General features: G+C 41.3%; 1 long non-coding RNA gene across 1 annotated transcript in view; it reads left to right on the top strand.

Moving 5' to 3' along the window:
• The first annotated feature begins 361 nt into the window (after positions 1-361).
• The window catches only part of LOC307180111, a 72,014-nt gene continuing 66,375 nt past the window's right edge, over positions 362-6,000 (top strand). The window contains exons 1-2 of the long non-coding RNA XR_013825682.1: positions 362-493; positions 2,606-2,728. This is a non-coding gene — a long non-coding RNA (uncharacterized lncRNA). The remainder of the gene's footprint in view (positions 494-2,605; positions 2,729-6,000) is intronic.

Raw genomic sequence — 6,000 nt, 5'->3', positions numbered from 1 at the left:
AGGAAAAGGGGAAAAAAATCATAAATCTTGCCCTCAAAGCCCACGTCCTCAATTTGGGATGATTCGTTGTCTATTCAGGTATTCCACAGATGCAGGGTACATCAAGTTGATTGTGGAGCTTTAATCCGCTGCTCCTGAGGCTGCTGGGAGAGATTTCCCTTTCTCTTCTTTGTTCTCACAGCTCCCAGGGGCTCAGCTTTGGATTTGGCCCTGCCTCTGCTTGTAGGCCGCCAGAGGGCGTCTGTTCTTCGCTCAGACAGGACGGCGTTAAAGGAGCCGCTGATTCGGGGGCTCTGGCTCACTCAGGCCGGGGGGAGGGAGGGGCACGGAGTGCGCGGCGAGCCTGCGGCGGCAGAGGCCAGCGTGACGGCGTGACGTTGCGCCGGCGTGACGTTGCACCAGCCTGAGGCGTGCCGTGTGTTCTCCCGGGGAAGTTGTCCCTGGATCATGGGACTCTGGCCGTGGTGGGCTGCACAGTCTCCCCGGAAGGAAGGTATGGAGAGTGACATGTACTCGCACACAGGCATCTTGTTGGCGGCAGCAGCAGCGTTAGTGTCTCATGCCCGTCTCTGGGGTCCGCGCTGATAGCCGCCGCTCGCGCCCGTCTCTGGAGCTCCTTTAAGCAGCGCTCTTAATCCCCTCTCCTCGCGCACCAGGAAACAAAGAGGGAAGAAAAAGTCTCTTACCTCTTTGGCAGGTCCAGACTTTTCCCCGGACTCCCTCCCGGCCAGCCGTGGCGCACTTAACCCCCTGCAGGCTGCGTTCACGCCGCCAACCCCAGTCGTCTCCCTGCGCTCCGACCGAAGCCCGCGCCTCAGCTCCCAGCCCCGCCCGCCCCGGCGGGTGAGCAGACACGCCTCTCGGGCTGGTGAGTGCCGGTCGGCCCTGATCCTCTGTGCGGAAATCTCTCGGCTTTGCCGTCCGCACTCCTGTTGCTGTGTTCTCCGCGGCTCTGAAGCTTCCCCACCTCCGCCACCCGCAGTCTCCACCCACGAAGGGGCTTCCTAGTGTGTGTAAACCTTTCCTCCTTCACAGCTCCCTCCCACTGGTGCTGGTTCCGTCCCTATCCTTTTGTCTCAGTTTTTTCTTTTGCCCTACCCAGGTACGTGGGGACTTTCTTGCCTTTTGGGAGGTCTGAGGTCTTCTGCCAGCGTTCAGTAGGTGTTCTGTAGGAGTTGTTCCACGTGTAGATGTATTTCTGGTGTATCTGTGGGGAGGAAGGTGATCTCCGTGTCTTACTCTTCTGCCATCTTCCCTCTCCACCATCATTCTTAAGTAAAGCTCCTCATCCTTATAATTCCTCTTAATTCATCTTTCTTATTCCTATTTTCTTATTATCTTCTCTTATCTAAACTGAATCTCACTTCTTATCTTACCTTTGGTGCTTCTAGTTTTCCTTGTCAATCTTATTCTTGCTTAGGCTTGTTGATTTTTGCATTTCTGGTGATTCTTTTTGCCCTGAAATCCTCTCTACTGCTTTGGGTGCAAACACCACAAGATATTCTTTTGTGTCCTCTATTCACTTGTCTCCATTTGTCCTTTTTCTCAGCATACAGTGTGTTTAAAGAGTATCTGCCTTTTATGTTATTTTAAGTTCTATATTATTTTAAGTTCTTTGCTGTCAATATAAATTGAACAATTGAGAAAATCATTAAGATATTTCAAAGGAATATTCACTTTTGCAACAAATTCTTGTGAAAGGAGATTTTATTTTTCTGAGTTATCTGTACAAATAATCTGCTAACCACTTCATATGGCTCATCTGGACTGGTTCATTTACCTCCCATTAGAGATATTATACCCTAATATTTTTAGTTTTTGTTTTGCTGATTTGTGGATTAAAAAAAATTATAAAATTATAGGATATAAGGCCTCAAATCACTAATGAATTCCTACTCAAGAAGCTAGAAAGAGTAAAGTAAAACCAAAGCAAAGAGGAGGAAGGAGACAAATATAAGAACAGAAATCAATGAAATAAAAACAGGAAAACAATAGAGAAAATATGAGAAAGCTGGTTTTATGAAAACGATTAATAATATTGGTGAAACTTTAACAAGATTTGAAGAAAAGACACAAATCTCCAATATCAGAAATAAAATAGGAGATATCACTACAGATCTTGCATCCATTAAAAAGATAATAAGACAATTCTGCAAACAGCTGTAGGATCATAATTTCAACAACTTAGAAGAAATTAACAAATTTCTTAAAAATCAAAAACTACCAAACTCAAAAAGATAAATAGACAATCTGAATACCCCTCTAACCATTAAAGAAATTGAATGTGCAATTTAAAAGTTCTTGAAAAAGAAATCTCCAGGTTCAGATGGTTTCCCTGGAGAATTCTAACAAACAGTTCAAGAAGAATGCATACCACTTTTACACAATGTCTTGCTAATATTTTGTTGAAGTGTTTTGAGTCTAAGTTTATGACAGCTATTGGTCTGAAGTTTTCATATTTTTTACTGCCCTTGTCTGGTTTTGGTATCAAGGTAATACTGATCTCATAAAATATGTTGGAAAGTGTTCTATCCACTTCTGTTTGCTTTCTGAAAGAGAATGTGTAAAATGTCGCACTAATTCTTCTTTAAATGTACTCTCCCAGGCATGATGCCCCTAGGTGGAGACAGGAGACACTGGGCCTGATGGGACATGAGAACCACTCTTTGCCAAGTCACCTGGTGCTGGTGCAGTTCCCTCTTGATTCTTCCTGGTGCTGCCTGAAGGGGTAGGATATACTTCACTGGCCTACTGGGTACCACTAGGTCCTGTTGGGAGTAGCTGGGCCTGTGTAACAGAGAGTGCTTTCCAGGTCTCTTTTGGCTGTGTAGTGCCAGCAGGGCTACCAGTCTATCAAGGCACTGAAGCTGGCATGTTTTTTGTCTCTTGGAGAGTCAAGAAACTTTGGGCCTGGTTTTGCTTCTTCCCCTGGGAGGGTGGTCAAAAACTGGGTTGCTGTGTTTTCCCTCAAGTTCTGGGATTCCCTAGGCAGTCTGTTTTCTCTTTTTAACTCTTTAGGGTTATCCATGACTGTCCACTTTATTATTTCCAGGATTTTTATTTGTACTTAGTAGAGAGGAGCTGGGAGAGATGTGTCTATGCCATCCTGTCCCAAACCAGAGGCTGTTTTGTTCTCTTTTATAACTATATTTCTGGGTTGATTGTTTCCAGAGAGAAAGGGCTGGCAAGACTTCCTATTTCACTTTACCTCTGGAAATGGAAGCTATACATCCTTAAATCCTTAGCCTAACATGTAAAGTTCTCCATAAATTTATTCTACATTCATATTATCTCCATAAATATATTTTTCATTCCTCATAATATTGCCTATCTCTCCAGTCAAATCACTATCATTAATACATCTTGCTCCCTCCTGCCACCATGCCTTTATTAATGCTACTGCCACTGTTTGGAATGTTCTCTATTTTTCTCAATCAATTTACATAAATTTGGTTAAGAGCAAAATTATAATCATCAGCCATTATGAAATTCTACTTCGCTGACTTTATTCTGTGCCCAATTCTTAGCATCCCCAGGGGATCTTTTAATCAACATTCCTTCAGCACTAAGCATTTAGTATTTCTCCTGATATATTTTGTCCTTCCTCATGAGCTATTTTTTATATATTCAAACCACCTGGAACAGTACTACACATTGAGGAAAAAGGCTTTTAGTAGGAATTGAAGGGCAATTATTTAAACTATTTTGTTGAAAGCTTATCAAATACTTCTGCTCTGTATTTATGAATATTTCACACACCTTTTTCTGGATTTTATTTAAGTCTGGCGGTGCAGAGAGACTGAAGGCAGAATAATTTAGATAATAGGCTCTATTCTGCATTTTGATTTCCATTCGTAGACCTAAATTATGTGACCAGATGTCAAGAGAAAAACTGGAAACTCTCCCACCCTGTTAATGGATGATATTGTGTGAAAAGACAGATGGTAAAGAGCAGCAAACATTTTCCGGAATGTTTCTTGCTTTGAAAACTCCTGAAGTCTAAAATCTGGCCTTTAGTGAAGTTGCATAAAGGCATGTCTGTAAATTTCATATCTATGGTAGATTAGCTATACCGACTCATAGAAACAAAAGATAGAATAGTGGTAGTGAGGGGTGGGGGTAACTAGAGAGATGTTGGTCAAAGGGTGGAAAGTCTCAGTTATGCAGGATACATAAGTTTTGGAGATCTAATGTATAACATGGTGACTATATTTAATAATACTGTTTTGTACACTTGAAATTTTCTAAGAGAGTAGATCTTAAATGTTCTCATCACATACACAAAAAAAATGGTTAGTATGTAAGATGGTGGAAGTGCTAAATAGCCTGATTGTGGTAATCATTTCACAATGTATACATACATTTATCAAAATGTTGCACACCGGGGCTTCCCTGGTGGCGCAGTGGTTGAGAGTCCGCCTGCCGGTGCAGGGGACACGGGTTCGTGCCCCGGCCTGGGAGGATCCCACATGCCGCGGAGCGGCTGGGCCCGTGAGCCACGGCCACTGGACCTGCGCGTCCGGAGCCTGTGCTCCACAACGGGAGAGGCCACAGCAGTGAGAGGCCCACGTACCGCAAAAAAAAAAAAAAAAAAAATTGTTGCACACCTTAAATATATAAAACTGTTTATTTGTCAATTATACCTTAATGAAGCTGGGAAAAACCATATATGATCATTTAAACAAATGGAGAGACAGTCTATGTTCTTTGATGAAATGGCTTAATATTTATAAAGATGTTAATTCTCTTTTCTTTAACATCTTTATTGGAGTATAATTGCTTTACAATGGTGTGTTAGTTTCTGCTTTATAACAAAGTGAATCAGTTATACATATACATATGTTCACATATCTCTTCCCTCTTGCATCTCCCTCCCTCCCACCCTCCGTATCCCACCCCTCTAGGTGGTCACAAAGCACCGAGCTGATCTCCCTGTAATTCTTTCTTTAAAAGACCATTAAATTCAGTGCATTTAAAATAAATTTCAATGTGATTTTTTGAGGAACTTTCTGAATTACTCCAAAATTCATGTGAAGGAATAATGGACTCTAAGGAGTTGAATCAGTCTTTAAAAAGAAAAATCAGAGAATTGCCTTACCAGTCACTGACATAATAAAATCACAGTAATAACACCAATGTGGTGTTGATGAGTAAGTAGACCAGTGGAGCAGAAGAGAGCCCAAAAGTTCATATGTGTTTAAAAGGTTACCACAAATCAATGAGGCAGTGAAAGACTGTTTAATTGATAATCTTGGGAAAACTGGTTCACTTTATGGAGAATGATGAAATTAGCTAACAAAACGTTTATTGACATAAACGTGAAAGATAAAACTATAATGTTAGTAGATGGGAATGAAGGAGATATTTGTGTGCCCTATGGGCAGGCAAAGAAAGGACTGTTAAAATGAAATTTTACCATTATAATTCATAAAGCAGAAAAATGACCCAATTAAATTAAAATTCAAGATTTATGTTCAACAAAAGACACAATAGACAAAGATAAGGGACAGTGACAGTAGAAATAAATATATTCAATGTTTAAAACTGCACAAATGATTAGTCTCGGTAAATCAATAAGATAAAGACAGGAACCCCAATAGAAAAATGGTCAATGAATACAAACAAGCTATTAACAGAAGTGGAAACCTCAAAAGCTAGCAAGTATATGAAGAGATGCTCACACTCATTAGAAATGAGAGAAGTACAAATTAAAATAATGAAGAGCTATCACTTTAAATCTAACAGACTAGCAAAAATTAGGAGACTGGATAAGCCCATGTTGGTAAGGAAATAGGGCTGTGAGAACTATACCAGATGCTCTGGTGCCTTGACTCACACCTTTCTGTCTCATCTCTGATTTTAATCCTCCTGGTACAGTTCTATGAAGACTTGCATCTCATCTCATGCACATATCATGGGTGTCCACTTTCCATGCTGAGCTCTTCCAATGTTTGGACAGCTATAGAAGCTCACTATTCTCAAGGGCATGCACAGATCAGA

Source organism: Stenella coeruleoalba (assembly GCF_951394435.1).
Source record: "Stenella coeruleoalba genome assembly, chromosome: X".
NCBI lineage: Eukaryota > Metazoa > Chordata > Mammalia > Artiodactyla > Delphinidae > Stenella > Stenella coeruleoalba.
This window is presented reverse-complemented; position numbering and strand designations above follow the sequence as displayed.